Below are 18,433 nucleotides of genomic sequence, written 5' to 3' on the forward strand. Positions count from 1 at the left end.
ATCTACATCTCTATTTCTGTTCTGCTTATTTATTTTGTTTTTCAGATTCCACTTATAAGTGAAATCATATGGCATTTGTCTTTCTCTGACTTACTTCACTCAGCACAACATCCTCTACGTCCATCCAGGTTGTTGAAGATGCAAGATTTCATCCTTTTTTATGATTGAGTCATATGCCAATGTATATATGTATCACATCTTCTTTTTCCATTCATTTATTGATGGACACTAAGGTTATGTTTATATCTTGGTTATTATAAATGACACTGCAATGAACATATGGATGCATATGTCTTTTCAATTTTGAGTTTTGGGGTCTGTTTGGATAAATACCCAGAAGTGGAATTGCTGGGTCCTTCTTTGGCTCTTGTTAAAACCTATTTTCCAAAGCATATTTTGTCTGATACTATGGCTACCAGACAAAATAGTATTACTACTCCTGCTTTCTTTTTAATTTTAATTTTCATGAAATATTTTTTCCATCCCTTTACTTTCAGTTTGTGTGTGTGTGTTTTAATCTGAAGTGAGTCTCTTGTAGACAGCATATGTAAGGATCTTGTTTTGTTATACATTCAGCCACCCTGTGTTTTTAGATTGGAACATTTAATCTATTTGCATTTAAGGTAATTGTTGATAAATATGTATTGATTGTATTTTATTATTCATGTTTTTTTCCAGATCAATTTTATTTTATTTTTTAATTTAATTTATTGGAATTATATTGGTTCATAAAATTTTAAATTATATAGGTTTCAGGTATACAAGATGCCTGGTGCATGAAATTCATGCATGGGCAGCGGGGGGCGGGGGATCCCTCAGCCCAGCCTGCACCTCTCACAGTCTGGGAGCCCTTGGGGGATGTCCCACTGACGGCTTAGGCCCTCTCCCGAGAAGGAGAGGACCTAAGCCGTCAGTGGGACATCCTTAGTGCTGCCACAGAGGCGGGAGAGGCTCCCACCACTGCCACTGTGCTTGCCAGCCATAAGCCCAGCTTCTGGCTGAGCAGTGCTGCCACTGGGGGAGCACACTGACCACCAGGGGGAAGCTCCTGCATTGAGTATCTGCCCCCTGGTAGTCATTGCACATCATAGCTGACCTGACATTCTACAGTTTGGTTGATTTGCATATTAACCTTTTATTATATAGAATTGTGTGTTCACCACCACATCAAATCTCATTCCATAACTATTTATCCTCATTTTACCTCTTCTACCTCCCTCCACCCACCTTTTCCTCTGTTAATGCTGTGTCTATGAAATGTGTGTGGGTTTTTTGCTTAATTCCTTCAACTTTTCACCCAGCCCTGCAAGCTCCTCCCCTCTGATGGCTGTCACTCTGTTCCCTATCTATGAGTCTGCCTCTGTTGTGCTTCTTAGTTCATTTTGTTTATTAGATTTCACATAGGAGTGAAATCACATGGTACTTGTCTTTCTTTGAGTGGCTTATTTCACTTAGCATGTTGTTGTCCAAGTCTATCCATGCTGTCACAAAGGGAAATGTTTCCTTCTTTTTTACAGCTGAGTAACATTCCATGTGTATATGTACCGTGGCTTTTTTTTTTTTTTTTTGTACCATAGCTTTTTTATACACTGATGGGCATTTGGGCTGCTTCCAAATATTGGCTATTGTAAAAAACACTACATAGGGGTGCATATATGTTCTCAAATTAGTGTTTTGGGTTTCTTCTGATATATTCCCAGAAGTGGAATTTTTAATTTTTTGAGGTAATTCCATACTTATTTCCACAGTCTGTATTCCATCCCTTTCACTGGTATCTTACAGTTTTTATTACATAGATTTTTCACATCTTTGGTAAAATTTGTCCCTCAGTATTTCATTCTTTTTGATGCAATTATAAGTGCCATTGGTTTTAAGATCTCTTTCTGATAGTTTTTTTTATCAATGTATGTAAATTCTACAGATTTCTGTATCTTTTTTATATCCTAAAGCTACTGAATTCATTTATTATTTTAAATAGTTTTTTGGTGAAATCTTTAAAGTTTTCATCTGCAAATAGTGAGTTTTACTTCTTCTGTCCTGCTATTGATGCCTTTATTTCTTTTTCTTGTTTAATTGCTGTGGTTAGGGTTTTTAATACTATGTTGTATAAAAGTAGTGAGAGTGGGCATCCTTGTCTTAGTATTTCTGATCTTAGAGGAAAATATTTTAGCTATCTCCATTAATACAAAGTCAGCTGTGTGTTTGTTATATGGTCTAAACTATGTTGAGGTATATTCCCCCTACACCAACTCTGTTTAGAGTTTTTATCATGAATAAATATTGAATTTTATCAACTGCTTTTCCTGCATCTATTGAGATAATCATGATTTTCATCCTTGTTAATGTGATGTGTCTTGTTGATTTGCAGATATTGAACCATTCTTACATCCCTCAAATAGACCCAACTTGATTTTAATATATGATTCTTTTAACATATTATTGAATTTAGTTTGCTAATATTTTGTTGATGATTGTTGCATCTATGTTCATCAGAGATATTGACCTGTAAATTTCTTTTTTCATGGTGTTCTTTTTTAATTCTCATCCAAGGACAAGTTTTTACTGATTAGAGAGAGAGGCATAGAGAGAAAGAGAGAAAAACATTGATTGGTTGCCTTCCCTTGTTAATATGTGCCCCAACTAGGGATCAAACCTGCAACCCAAGTATATGCCTTGACCAGGAATCAAACCTGCAACCCTTCATTGCACAAGATGATGTTCCAATCAACTGAGCCACACTGGCCAGGGCTATAGTGTTCTTATCTGACTTTGTCATTGGTAATCCTGGCCCTGTAAAATTTATTTGAAAGTGTTCCCTTTTCTTTAATTTTCGGGAAGAGTTTGATCACTATAGGTATTAAATCTTCTTTGAATTTACCAGTGAAGCCATCTGACCCTGGACTTTTGTCTGTTTGGGAGGTTTTTGATTACCAATTTAATCACCTTACTAGTAATTGGTCTCATGTAGGAGGTGATCTGTTGGGCCCAGAAGTGCAGTTTCCCCTGGCCACCAGAGCCCGAAACTCATGTATTGTCCTTTGTATAGTCTACATGCACCTGCTACAATTGTATTGTGGGAGGAGTGGGGCTCAGTGCATTTGCTGGCCTAATTTCAGCACATATGTTGCTTGGGGTAGGCTGGGCATAAAGTGCAGCCCATTTGCTGCACAGAGTGAGCTGGTGTGAGGGTCTTGCCTAGTCCAACTATAGCAAATATGCTTTAGGGAAAGTGGGGCCCTTGCTTAGGCTTCAGTTGCAGTGAAGTTGCTGTATGGGGTACAAAAGGCTCAAATTACTTTTCTGGGCTGGTTGTGGTACAGGGTGAACAGAATGGGGGTTGCTAGCCCAGCTCTGTTAATATCATGCACACTGGTGCTAACGGCTAGAGGGAGGTCATCAAATTTGGCCCCACCAGATTCATCACTCAGAATTATATTGTGAAAATAGTGCATATCAGCACTTCTGTCCCCAGAAAAGGTCCCAGCAGGTTCCTGACTCTCCAGAAGCCACTTTAAGTTTAGTAAGTGGTTTTCCTACACTTATGGTCTAGGTGCTTTTCAAACTTGCTTTTGCACTGGATCTGATGGTGAATGGGTCTGCATATGAGCCTTTTAAGAGTGGGTTCTCCTTACAGTTCTATAGTTCTCTTGGACTTAATCCCCATTGATTTTCAAGCCCAGACATTTTGGGGATCTGTCCTTCCAGTGCTGGTCTCAAAGGTTGGTATGGCTCTTGTGGGGCACAGTACCTTCCTTCCTTGAGGGAGAGTTATGTTTTCTATTTAGGGGATACTGTGCCTTGTGAGACAGTACCTATTTCCTTGCATCTCTCTTATTTTTTATTGTGTTGTTGTTCAGTTAGCTCTCAGGTCCTTTTCAGAGGAAAGTTATTCCATATGTAGCTTTATATTTGTTGAATCATGGGAGGAAATAAGTTCACAGTTTTCCTACACTACCATTTGAACTCTTCCCTAAAGTTGCATTTTTTATTAAAACTGATTTTTAGAGAGAGAAGGAGAAGGAGAAAGAGAAAAACATCAATGTAAGAACAAAACATCAACCAGCTGCCTCTCACCACCCCCTACCAGGGATGAGCCAACAACCAGGGCATGTGCCCTGACTTGGAATTGAACAGTGACCTCCTGGTTCGTAGGTCAATACTCAACCACTGAACATACTGGCTGGTGGTTGCTTTTGATGTTGTTGTATGGGTCTTGTGAATGTTTTTTGTTTTATTTATTTTGTTTTGTTGTATTTTGTTCTGTTTTATCAACACCTCCGTAATAGCTCACATAATGTAATCGGGGGTGAGCCTCACAATCAGCCAACCAGAAAGGGGATTTTATTCATGAGTGGAATAAAAACATTCAATATCCAAATACAGAAAAAACAAAATAAATAAAAAAGGGGCATTTCTGGAGCCCTTGGGTCAGGAGATTTAAGAGGCTACACCACTAGGTCCTGCAAACACCTACTACATAAGACCTCCACAAAGATTGGGAAGCACAGCAAATACAAAGGGACAGCAAAAATCGGGAGACAAGGAAACAACCCCCAAATGAAATAAAAGGAGAAATCCTTAGAAAAGGAACTAAATGAAATAGAGACAAGCTATGTCCAGATCAAGAATATAAAGTAGTTCTTTTAAGAGTGTTCAAACAATTTAGTGAGAACTGCAAGCAACTTATGATAACATTCTGTAACTTAATGAAAACTACACCAGCATAAAAAAGAGGTATAAACCATGAAAAAGAATCAAGCAGAAATGAAGAATGACATAGCTGAAATTAAAAAAAAAAAAAAAAAAAAAAAAAAAAAAAAACCTGTAAGGAATCAACAATAGACTAGAAAAAGTGGAGGGCCAAATCAGTGAATTAGAAGACAAAGTAGGAAAAAAATGCCCATTCTGAGCAGCAATTTGGGGAAAAAGTTAATAAGCAAGAGGAGAGTTTAAGGGAACTTTGGGACAACATGAAACATAATAATAGCCACAAATTGGGGGTTCCAGAAGGAGAATAATCTGAGCAAGAAACAGAGAACCTGTCTGAAGAAATAATGACATAAAATCCCCTAACCTAGTGAAGGAAAAAGTTATTCAAGTTCAGGAAAACACAGAGTCCCAATCAAGATGAACCCAAAAGACCCACACCTGGATACATCATAATTAAAATGGCAAGCATTAAAAACAAAGAAAAAATCTTAAATGCTGCAAGAGAGAAAGAAGTTTACCTACAAGGAAGGTCCTATTAGACTGTCAGCTTGTTTCTCAATAGAAATGCTTCAGGCCAGAAGGGACTGGCATGAAGTATAGAAAGTAATGAAAAGCAAGGGACTGGATCCAAGATTACTCTGTCCAGCAAGGTGACATTGAAAAAGAGGTAGAGGAATATATAAACAAGTGGAAGAATATACCATGTTCATGGATTTGTAGAGTTAATATAATTAATATCTTCATACTATCCGAGGCAATTTACAATTCAATGCAATCCCTATTAAAATGCAAATAGCATATTTCACAGAACTAGAAAAATACTCCAAAAACTTATCCTAAATAGATGTAGCAATCTTGAGAAAGAAGAACAAAGTTGGAGGAATTACAATACCAGACAGCAAGTTATACTACAAAGTCACTGTAATTAAAACAGCCTGGTGCTGGCACAAGAACGGGCATATACATCAATGGAACAGAGCAGAGACCCCAGAAATTTACTTAAGCCTTTACCCTCAATTAATATTTGACAAAGGAGGTAAGAGTATACAATGGAGTCAAGATAGTCTCTTCAGCCTTAACTGGTTTGGCTCAGTGGAGAGAGTGTTGGCCTGTGGACTGAGGAGTCCCAGGTTCAGTTCCGGTCAAGGGCATGTGCCTTGGTTGTGGGCACATCCCAGTGGGAGGTGTGCAGGAGGCAGCTGATTGTTGTTTCTCTCTCATCGATGTGTCTGACTCTCTGTCCCTCTCTCTTCTTCTCTGTAAAAATCAATAAAATTTATATTTTTAAAAAACATAATATCTTCAATAAATGGTGTTGGGGTAATTGGACAGGCACATGCAAAAAAAAAAAAAAAAAAAAAAGAAAGAAAGAAATTTGAAGGGCATGGCTTACTAAAGCCCTGCAACAGCCCTTACAATACAACTCTACTGGGGGTACAGAAACTTAATGAGGACTGGCAATTAGTATAGGATCTGAGGCTAGTGAACAAGGCTGTCATTCCTTTACACCCAGTGGTCCCATAATGGACATTCAATGGCCAATAGACATATGAAAAGATGCTCAACATAATTAATTGCCAGAAAAATGCAAATTAAAACCACAATGAGGTATCTCCTTACTCATGTCAGAATGGCTATCCTACCCAATAAAGAGGGATTATGCTAACTGACCCTCACACCATTGCTAAGATAGCGATGCCCACTGCTAATAAAGAGGGAATATGCTAATTGACTGCAATGCCCTCCAAGATGGCGGTGCCCACAGCCACAAGATGGCAGCACCCAGTCCCCTTAGCCCCACCAGGGCAGCAGACGCAGGGCAAGGCAGGGCCCACCCCCTGTGGGCCTGGCCACTCTGCATACCTGCCTCTGGAGTCCCCTGGTCCCCTCAGCCCCCCAGCCACCCAGGGCCAGCCCAAGGTGCAGGCAAGCATCTACAATAGATGGTGGCTGCCAAGCCAACACCTGAAGTGCAGGCAATTCTTGGATGGTGGCTGCCCAGCTGCCCAGGGTTGCCCAAGGCTGAGGTAACCAGGGCCAGCAAGGCTTGCATTGCCGGCAGTGGCAGCAGCAGAGGTCTGATGGGGGCATCGCCTTCCCCTGATTGTCGGGTCGCCTCCAGCCCCTGAGGGCTCCTGGACTGTGGGAGGGGACAGGCTGGGCTGAGGGAATTTTCATGCACCAGGCCTCTAGTCATTAATAAGTCAGCAAACAATAAGTGAGGCTAAGATGTGGAGAAAAGGGAACTCTTGTGCGCTGTTGGTGATGATGAAGGTTAGTACAGCCAATATGGTGAACAGTATAGAGATTTTTCAACAAATTAAAAATGGAACTTTATAACCAAGAAATTCCATTTCTGGGTATATATCTAAAGAAATCCAAAATACTAATTCAAAAAAATATATGCACCATTGTTCACTGTAGTGTATTTACAATAGTCAAGATATGGCCGAAACCGGTTTGGCTCAGCGGTAGAGCGTCGGTCTGTGGACTGAAAGGTCCCAGGTTCGATTCCGGTCAAGGGCATGTACGTTGGTTGTGGGTACATCCCTAATAGGGGGTGTGCAAGAGGCAGCTGGTCGATGTTTCTCTCTCATCGACGTTTCTAGCTCTCTATCTCTCTCCCTTCCTCTCTGTAAAAAATAAATAAAATATTTAAAAAAAATAGTCAAGATATGGAAGCAACCCAAGTGCCAATCAATGAACAAAAAGCTGAGGTACGGATATACAATTAATTGAGTATTACCCTGCCATAAAATAGGATGAAATCTTAGCACTTACAATGACATAGATGGAACTACAGGGTATGATGATAAGTGAAATAAGTCAAAGGGAGACAATTACCATATGAATTCATTCATGTGGAATCTAAAGAATAATATAAATGAACAAACAAAACAAAAACAGATGAATGGATACAGAGAACAGACTCATGATTGCCAGAGGGAGGGATGTTGGAGAACTGAGTGAAAAGGGTGAAGGGATTGAGAAGTACGGATTGGTAGCTACAATATAGACATGAAGATGTAAAGTACAATATAGAGAATACAGTCAATCCTATATAATAAAAGCCTAATGTGCAAATTGTCCCCTCAGGTGGTTGTTCAACCAGGAGTTCGAACAGGAGTTCAACTGCTCACTAAGATGTGCGCTGACCAAAAGGGGGAGGTGCAGAACATGGCACATGGTGGTGACGTGATGCTGGCAGTGGAGGCCCAATGGGTTCCGATGAGACCAGGACTGTGATGGGATGGTGGAGCAGGTGAGTGGGCAGTGCCAAGCCAACGCCGGTGCAAGCAAGTCTCAATCACTCTGCTGATTGCCTTGCAGATGGCAACCAGTGGCAACGGTGGGGGGCAGGGCCATTGCCTGGCTCCCTGATGCTGAGGGAGAAAGGGCAAATATGAAAATATTTCTTCTAATTATTTTCCTTTCAATGTGCACAAATCCATGCACAGGGCCACTAGTACTATTAGAATAACTACTAGAGGCCTGGTGCATGAATTCGTGCACCAGTAGGGTCCCTCAGCCTGACCTGTGGGATTGGGCCAAAACCAGCTTTCTGACATCCCTAGAGGTCCCAGATTGCAAGAGGGTGCAGGCCAGGCCAAGGAATCCCACCGGTGCATGATTGGGGCTAGGGAGGAATGCGGGAGGTTGGCTAGGTGGGGAGGGATCATGGGAGGGCTCAGGGCATGTTCAGCCAGACCCCAGCAACAAGCTAATCTACCACTCGGAGCATCTGCTCACTGGTGGTCAGTGCACATCACAGCAACTGGTCGATCAGTTGATTTTCTGCCCTCATGTGGTCAGTGCACATCATAGTGAATAGTTGAGCGGACTTAGCATATCATTAGCATATTACACTTTGGTTGAACAGACAACTGGAAGACCAGACACTTAGCATATTAGGCTTTTCTTATACTAGGGGCTTGGTGCATGAAATTTGTGCCCTGTGAGGGGTCCCTCAGCCCAGCCTCCCCCCTCTCACAGACCAGGAGGCCTCAGGGGATTCCACAGACTGTCCTCCCTCTGCGGGAGGTGACCAGGCTGATCAGGGGAAGACACGAGCCCCATAACCCAGCTGATGCAGCCACTGCCAGCCACTGCAGCTGCTAAAGTGTTTTTAATCAACACAGTCTCCTGTCCCTTCACCATGAAAAAACAACAACTTTCTTTAGGCATTTTCAAGATGTGTCTTTCATAGGATATGACATTTCTTTCTTTTTTTTTTACCCTCACCTGAGGATATGTTTCCATTGATTTTTAGAGAGTATGGAAGAGAGAGAGAGAAACATCAGTGTAAGAACAGTTAGGGAATGTCCCCAGGCTGGCAGCCCCATGTTGTGGGTGCTGGTCTGGGGGCGAGCAAACCCGGGCCACCACTTGGCAGCAGTGCTCATGCAAGCAGCCATGGGGCGGGAACTTCCACTTGGCCCTTGCCCCCATAGGCCCGGAGTGGCCAGGGGCATTCTGGAACCCTTGCCCCTCAGGGCCTACATATGGGCCTACGGGTGAGGAGTGGCCTGGGTCCCAAGGATGTTCCCATCTTTGTTGGGTTAATTTGCATACTCACTCCTGATTGGCTGGTGAGTTTAGCAGAGTTATGGTCAATTTCCATGTTTCTCTTTTATTATATAAGGTATGATGTATAATGCCAGGTTGTACAGTAAATATTAGGGGAAATACTTTGTGAAGTATATGATTGTCCTACACTATGCTGTATACCTATAACTAATCCTATCTAATAAAAGAGTGATATGCAGATTGACCATCACTCCAACACACAAGATGGCCAACACAAGATGGCCAGCAGGGGAGGGCAGTTGGGAGGGACCAGGTCTGCAAGGGAGGGCAGTTGTGGGTGATCAGGTCAGCAGGGGAGGGCAGTTGGGGGCAATCAAGCCTGTAGGAAAGGGCAGTTAGGGGTGACCAGGCCAGCAGAGGAGGGAAGTTGGGGGCAACCAGGCCTGCAGGGAAGGGCAGTTGGGGGGGACCCAGGCCTGCAGGGGAGAGCAGTTGGGGGGTACCAGGCCTGCAGGGGATGGCATTTAGGAGCAATCAGGCTGGCAGGGGAGTGGATAGAGGTGATCAGGCTGGCAGACAGAAGCAGTTAGGGGCAGTCAGGAAGGTAGGCAGGCAAGCAGTTGGGAGCCAGCAGTCCTGGATTGTGAGAGGGATGTCCAACTGCCCGTTTATGGTTTGGTGTAGGATTGGGCCTAAACGGGCAGTCAGACATCCCTCAATGGGTCCCAGATTGGAGAGGGTGCAGGCTGGGTTGAGGGACACATACCCCCATGCATGAATTTTGTGCACCGGGCCTCTAGCACAAAATAATATTGAATGTAAACTATAATTGAAAAATAAAAAATAATAATCTCAAACTAAAATTTTAGATTATTTCTTGAAATATAGTCATGTCATAAGGAGGAATAGGAAAATAACTCTAGCTAAGTATCTTAACTTATTTGATAGTTAGAGGTTAAAAACTGATTAATTTTTATTTATTTACTTTTGTTTATTTATTTTTATGAGTTGATAGAATTAATTTTTAAACATTGATACTTCAAATGTAGCTAGCAAAAATTTAAGTACAAGAAATAAAATATGAAAGCATAATCAATGAAGGTTACAGGCAAAAGGAAAAAAACAAATAACCAAGAAAGCTTAACAAGTGACAAACAAAAAAATATCAGAAATAAGAATAAACAATAATCACAATAAATTAGTGAGAATTAAATTAAAAATGAAACAAGTGCCTCAAATGTTATCTTATTCATCCCCTCAAAAAATTGGAATGAACAAATTAAGATATGTCATTTGAGATAGTAAAATATTTCAATATAGTGGCCACATGCATTTAATTGGCTTTAGAAATTACATGAATAAATTATCATAATTAGTCAGTACATATATATATATATATATATATGTATGTTAATTTATTTAAAATTTAATAAGTAGCTACCTCTGTAAAGCATATACTTTTATTTTTCAGCCCTAAACAGGATTTTCTTTTTTTTTTCCCAAGTGAAGGCAAAAATGTATTGGCTAGCTTCATCAACTGTAATACTAAAGAATGCAGCACAGAAATCAATTACTGTAAATAATTTATTTCAAGTTGGGATAGATGCTAGCAGTGTATGAGTGTTAGGAGCAACAGGTGGTTTATTGCTCAGAGGTCTTGACAAACCTCCACCCTCGTCCCTTTGGCTTCAACACAGATAACATAGTGTTACAGGGACTAATGCAAGGAATAGATTTCAAGCAAGTTCTCTAGCTTCCTACAAATTGGAAGTTTGCTTTTCTAACCCCCATTTCGGATACTCTCATCTGGCAGTTCTCATTAAATGCTGAGTATGGCCATCACCAGCTAACATATGAATAAGCTGATATAAATCAGGAAACCCAGGCTGATAGGCATGAATAATAATATTAAATGTCTCATCAAACTTATGAGGCTCCTCAGTTAATTTAGGGAATTCCTTTACAATGGCTTAAACAGGATTTTTTTTTTTTTTTTACAGAAATTAGTATGTTCAACACTGGTAGGCTATGAGGTTAGTTTTTCCTAGCTCCATTTTTTTAACTATTCTTATACTCTCCAGGATATACATTATATTGCTTATTAAAACTATGTGAAATGGGTATTGCTAGTTTCCCCACAACCACCCTTTTTTTTGTAAGTGGGGAAACTGAGGTTCAGAAAGCTACTGCAAATTAGGCTTCCAGAATTCAAATTCAAACTTATCGTGTGAGATAATCTACTATGCAGTATAAATATCACATTATACCATATCAAATACAATCTAGAAACTAAGTAAAACTATAACCATGTCCTCTATTTTTCCTTACTCTTGGAATACTGCTATGTATTAAATTTGCAATGTGAGCCAATCTCTGGTGTAAGACTACATACATAAGAACAAAATCATGCTTGTCCTTTGCTGCCCTCTTATGGAAGATGTACATAAACACACAAAAATCCCATCAGTAACTTCAGTCTCACTATGTCATAACTAAACTATTACATGTTTTTAGCTTTAAGTGATAGCTGAGGTTCTAGAACAATATGGCTAGTACATAAGAGGTACTTGATGAATGTCAACAGAATTAAATGGAAAACTTTAATCACTGAATCTCTAATATGTACTAGAAGCTTGATTTTAAAAGAATCATGATAAATGATTTATTTAATTAAATGACTAAACATCTTCCAATTTAGAGAAGAGAAACCAAGATGGCGGCTTAGGCAAACACCTGAACTTGCTGCCTCGCACAACCACTTCAATACTACAACTAAAAGACAAAACAGATATCATCCAGAACTACATGAAGGCTGGCTGAGTGGAAATTCTACAACTAGAAGGGAAGAGAAAAGCACACTGAGACTCAGAGGAGCTGCAAAAGTAAAGTGCAGAGATATGGAGGCATGTGTGCAGAGGGCAGGCAACTGAGTATGCGACTCGCTTTTTCAATCCACAGGAAGACACAAACTCCCAACTGCTCTGAACTCCAGTTCTGGGTGAAACTCTGGGGACACAGACTCATACAGGAAGAAACTGGACTGTCTGACTTTGGACAGAACTCAAGTGCATCTTTCTTTCAGAGGTGCTTACAGTGATTACCAAGGGACACTGAGACCCAGGGGCCTCTTAGGGCAGGGCTGATGGGAAGCCATTGCTGTTTGCTCCAGCCTGAGACTCCGCCCCATCGAAGCTGTGTGCAGAGCCTTTTGCATATGAATGGCCTGGTCCTTTGAAATCTAAACTTACCTAACAAACTGCAGCTGAGTCAGAGAGAACCAGAACATCCAAAAGAAGGCCCAAGGCCCCATGGCAGCTTGCATTGCTTCACACCTGGGCCTCATCTGTGCACCTCCAAAACCCAAACAAAGAAGAATCTACAGATCTCTCCATAGTTCCTGCTGGGTGGCCTCAGGCAGAGGCTAAATTAGCACTTCCTTGGAGATCCAAGAGCCAGTGTACTCAGGGGTCAGAGTAGGATCATCCAGATTACAACTCCTCAGATCCATAAGGGATACACTCAGGAGGCACACTCAGTGAGCACCAAAGCTCCACTGAAGCAAATCTTGCCTCATAAGGGTGTCTCCAGCACAGAAGTTTGCCCATCGTAGACACAGCTGATCCTCACAGCCAATTGGCCTGGAGGTCAATTCCTCCCAGGGATATCAACAACAATCAAGGTTTAACTACAATAAGACTGTGCACACAGCCCACAAAGGGGTGTACCAAGAGTGTCCACTAAGGTAACTGGGGAGGCTGAGCCACTGGGCCCTATAGGACACCTAGCTCACAAAGCCACTCTATCAACTCAGGAAAGAAACCAAAATGTAGAGACTAAAAAAATAGGTCACACCCACACCTCCCACATCTCAGCCATGGAAATTAAACCAACATTGCATTCCAAGAATGCATCATGGGAAGAAACTAAGATGGCGGAAAAGATAAACACCTAAACTACCACCTCGCAAAACAATTTCAAAACTACAACTGAAAGACCAAACATCTATCACTCAGAACCACAGAAAGCTGGCTAAGTGGAAGTTCTACAGCTAGAAAGAAAGATCAAAGAGTACAAATGCTGAAAAGCTGAGGTATGAAGGCATGTGAATTGGGCTGGTGGCGGGTGACGGGGCATGCTGCTTTTTTTCAAGCTCCCGATTACTCTGAAATCCAATTTCTGGGGAGATACTGGGAACTCAAACTTCTACAGAGAGAAGCTGGACTATCTGCCATCGGTTCAGAAAGCGAGGGTGACTTTTTTGCAGAGGTGCACCCAGCAATCATTGTTTACTGTGCTGGAGCATAGGATACAGGGACTTGGAAAAATGGAAAGGCAGAGATGGCTAACTAGCACCCATCGCTGTTTGCCACGCCCTAACCTAGTGATGCCCTGAGACCCCATCTTGCACAATCTACAAACACACCCAAGCTCTGTGCAGTGGCTTTTGCAAATAAATGGGCTGCCCTGTTGAAGCTTAACCAAATAAACTACAGCTCCAGTCAGACAGCTCCAAATCCTCTAAATCCCAAGCAAAGAGGAGAAAACTGTAGTTCTTGCTGTAGCTCCTGCTGGGGGGGCCTCAGACAGTAGTTGACCTGCACCCCATTGGAGATCCAGAAACTAGTGTATCTAATGGTCTGTGTGAGGCAACACCAGATTTCAACTACTCTCATAAAGGACAGATTCAAGAGGCAGACCTAGTGAGCACCAAAGCCCCACTGGAACAAGTCCTGCCCCATATATGTGTCTCCAGCACAGCAATTCTTCCATTATAGACACAGCAGGTCCTCACAGCCAACTGGCCTGGAGATCAATTCCTCCCAGTGACACCAACAACAATTAAGACTTAACTACAACAAGGCTGTACACACAGTCCACCAAGAGTGTCCACCTTAGCCAAAACCGGTTTGGCTCAGGGAATAGAGCATTGGCCTGTGGACTAAAAGGTCCCAGGTTTGATTCTGTCAAGGGCATGTACCTTGGTTGAGGGCACATCCCTAGTTGGGGCTCTGCAAGAGGCAGCTGATTGATGATTCTCTCTCATTGATGTTTCTAACTCTCTATCCCTCTCTCCTTCCTCTCTGTAAAAAATCAATAAAATATATATATTTTTTAAAAAGTGTCCACCTCAGGTAACTGGGAGTATGACTCATTAGACCCTATAGGACATCTAGCACACAAAGCCACCCTACCAACTCAGAGAAGCAGCCAAAATGAGGAGACAAGGAAACAGACCACAAATGGAAGAAATGGAGAACAAATGACTGGATATAAAGTTCAAAACCAAGAATAAAAGGTTTTTCAAGAGTTTCTAGAAAATGCCGATAAATTTAATGAGACCCTTGAGGATATGAAAAAGGACAAACAGAAATTAAACATACACTGACTGAAATAAAAAATAAAATATTATACAGAGACCCAACAGCAGACTAGAGGAATGCAAGAATCAAGTCAAAAATTTGAAATACAAAGAAGCAAAGAGTACTCAACTAGAAAAGAAAAAAGAAAAAAGAATCCAAAAAGTTGAAGATAGTGTCAGAAGTCTCTGGGACAACTTCAAGCATACCAACATCAGAATTATTGGGGTGCCAGAAGAAGATATTGAAATGCCAAGGGCAAAATACAAAGAGAGAATATTAAAAGCAGCAAGAGAAAAAGTTAGTTACCTACAAGGAAGCACCCATATGATTATTAGCTGATTTCTCAACAGAAACTATGCAAGCCAGAAGGGAGTGGCAAGAATATTCAAAGTGATGAACAGCAAGAACCTACAACTAAGATTACTCTAACCAGCAAAGCTATCATTCAGAATTGAAGGCCAGATAAAGAGCTTCACAGATTAAAAAAAAAAAAAAAAATCTAAAGGAGTTCATCACCACCAGACCACGATTATGTTTTTTTTATTTTTTTAAAAATATATTTTATTGATTCTTAACAGAGAGGAAGAGAGAGGGATAGAGAGTTAGAAACATCGATAAGAGAAAATCATCGATCAGCTGCCTCTTGCACACCCCCTACTGGGGATGTGCCTGCAACCAAGGTACATGCCCTTGACTGGAATCGAACCCGGGACCTTTCAGTCCCCAGGCCGACGCTCTATCCACTGAGCCAAACCGGTCCCAGCCATACCACGATTATATGAAATGCTGAAAGGTATTCTTTAAGAAAAGGAAGAAGAAAAAGGTAAAGATAAAAATTATGAATAACAAATACTTATCTATCAACAAGTGAATCTAAAAATCAAGTGAATAAAAAATCTGATGAACATTATGAACTGGTGAATATAATAGAATCAGGGACATAGAAGGGGAGTGGACTGACAATCCTCAGGGTGGGTAAAGAGTGAACCTGAGGGGGTTCAGAAAGAAATTGGACAAAAATCATACACCTATGGATGAGGACAGTGGGGGGTGGGGTGGGGGGATAAGGGTAGGCAGTGGGTTGGGAATAGGGTGAAGGGGAGCTATGGGGGGTAAAATAGGAACAACTGTAATAATCTGAACAATAAAGATTACTATATATATAAATGCTGAAAGGTATTCTTTAAGAAGAGGAAGAAGAAGAAAAAAGTAAATATAAAAATAAAACAGCTTATACCAAGGCATATTAAAAAAAAACAAAAAAAAAAACAAAAAACTTTAGGGCTATGCGGATGCATTGCTGCCTGGTAGGCCAGCGGTCCCCGTTAGTGACGATGAGCAGCTGCAAGGAGCTGGGCGAGGGAACGCCCCGCAGGCCACAGGCGCCAGCGTTATGACCTAAGCCCTAGTTCGTGGATGATGGAGATGGAGCCAGAGAAAAGTCAGCGTGTGGAGGGGGCTGAGCGCAGACACGTCCTCCCACAGCTGTGCTGCCTGCCACTGGGATGAGGACGCTGTGCTGGGCCACCCCATCTGTGGCCGCGCTAAGTCCCTCAGCCTGTCTGCCGCGCCCGCCCTGGTGAGCACCAAGGAGTTCAGGAGGACCTGAACTGGCAGTGCCCCATGACCACCTTTGGACCACAGGCCTGTGTGCTGCAGAACCCCCAGACTATCATGCTCATCCAGGGCCCTGCCCAGCAGCGGTTGACATGGAGCAAGTCTCCAAATAGCGTCCTGGTCATCAAGAAGGTCCGGGACACCGGCCTGCTGCAGCCCTTCAAGGAGCTCTGCGCCTACCTGGTGGAGAACAACATGATCGTGTACGTGGAGAAGAAGGTTCTGGAAGACCCTGCCTTCGTGGGTGATGACAGCTTCGGGCCTGTGAAGAAGTTTGCACCTTCCGAGAAGACTATGACGACATTTCCAACCGGATCAATTTCATCATCTGCCTGGGCGGCGACGGAACCCTGCTCTACGCTTCCTCGCTCTTCCAGGGCAGCGTGACCCCGTCATGGCGTTCCACCTGGGCTCGCTGGGCTTCCTGACCCAACACAACTTCGAGAACTTTCAGACCCAAGTGACTCAGGTAGTACAGGGGAACGCAGCTATTATTCTCCGGAGCCGGCTGAAGGAGCTCAGAGGGAAGAAGATGGCCCCCTCTAACGGGGTCACTGAGGATGGGGTGCTGGCCTCGGACTGGCCACAAAGGCTGGGAGGCAGGTCATGCAGTGCCAGGTCTTAAACGAAGTGGTGATTGACAGAGGTCCCTCCTCCTACCTGGGCGTCTACCTGGACGGGCACCTCATCACTACAGTGCAGGGTGGCGGCGTGATCGTCTCCACTCCGACGGGCAATGTGGCGTACGCAGTGGCGGCCGGGGCTTCTATGATCCACCCCATGTGCCGGCCATCGTGATCATGCCCATCTGTCCCCACTCACTGTCATTCCGACCCATCGTGGTCCCTGCGGGAATCGAGCTCGAGATCCTGTTGTCACCGGAAGCAAGGAGCACCGTGTGGGTGTCCTTCGACGGATGGAAGGGGCAGGAGATCCGCCATGGAGACAGCATCAGCATCACTACCTCGTGCTCCCCGCTCCCCTCCATCTGCGTGCAGGACCTTGTGAGCGGCTGGTTCCAGAGCCTGGCCCCGTGTCTGCTCTGGACCGTGCGCAAGCGGCAGGCCCACCGCACGGACCAGAGGGCGAGGAGGAGGGCTTGCCTCCCCGCTGCGCTGCACGTGGCCCACTGGTGGTCCCTGGTGGCGGCCAGGGGAGGTCGACCCACACATTCCTCACAAGTGAGTCGGCCCCACCCCGAGCGCAGCCTCAGACTCGGATGCTGGTGCGCTGGTGCTGCTGTGCGCTTGGAGGACCCGGCAGGAGGGCTCGCCCTGCTCTGACATGGAGCCTTGTCCCGTGTGTTCTCTGTGATATACGTGGGAACTCTGTCATGTCTGCCATGGCTGCCATGCAGGGGACTTGTTTAGAAGATTGGGACAAGCATGTGAGAGCGGAGTGGAGTGCTAATGCTTCATGCGGGTCCTGGGGTACAAGGACAACCCATCATTCCAGCATCGCCCTCCCTTGGCCCGCTGTGTGGGCTGTATGGAAGCATTTGCACGTTGGCCTTGCGGGACCCAGACCTGTGGAGTCCATGGTTGGAGCCTCGGCTCGGTTTGCATGTGGCCTTGGCCCTTACCCAGCAGACAGCCTCAGTAGAGCCCGTTGTGAGGAACGGGTTTCTCTCTGAGGGGTTTCCATCTGCTCCCCTCGGGAGAAGGGAAGGGCTCAACACCACCCTGGGCCTCACGTTGGGGCCATGGTGGACAGTGTCCTTCCACTGCAGGGACGCACACCCCAATCTTGTGCTAATGAGGTGTCCAGAGCCACAAGCATGGCCAACTCAGTCGGGTTTCTCTGGCTGGTCTGCAGCCTGGGCACCCACTCTGGCCTCTGTGCCTGTGTGGACGTGTGTTGCTTGAGTGCTGTGCCCACTCTTGTCCCTGCTGAGGCACCTCAGCATCTGGACCTCAGTGGTGCTGGGCACTCGGCCTGATGTTGGACACAGAAGTGGGCTCTCACTGCCACCTGTCCACCCACCTGGGGGCTGGTCTGCGGGCTGAGAGGGAGCCGAACCCGAACACCTGGTCACTTGTGTAGACAGAACGCCAGCGCTACCCCCGTCCTGAAGCAGCATGATGGGATGGTCTAGAAAGCTATGGGTTTTTGAAGTAAATTTTTAATGTTTCATATTGTTAATATCCTGAAATGTTATTAAATGTTGTTGAAAGCCTTATTACTATTTTCAGACCCTTTCAATAAACAGACTTCTTTAA

The 18,433-nt window shown here is 43.7% G+C and overlaps 1 pseudogene across 1 annotated transcript in view; it reads left to right on the plus strand.

Moving 5' to 3' along the window:
• The window catches only part of LOC311615504 (NAD kinase-like), a 107,705-nt pseudogene that overhangs the window by 88,949 nt on the left and 323 nt on the right, over positions 1-18,433 (plus strand). The window contains exon 2 of the transcript in view: positions 15,973-17,395. The product of the transcript in view is annotated as an NAD kinase-like (transcript). The remainder of the gene's footprint in view (positions 1-15,972; positions 17,396-18,433) is intronic.

This window comes from Pipistrellus hanaki, assembly GCF_964339955.1.
Source record: "Pipistrellus hanaki genome assembly, chromosome: 2".
NCBI lineage: Eukaryota > Metazoa > Chordata > Mammalia > Chiroptera > Vespertilionidae > Pipistrellus > Pipistrellus hanaki.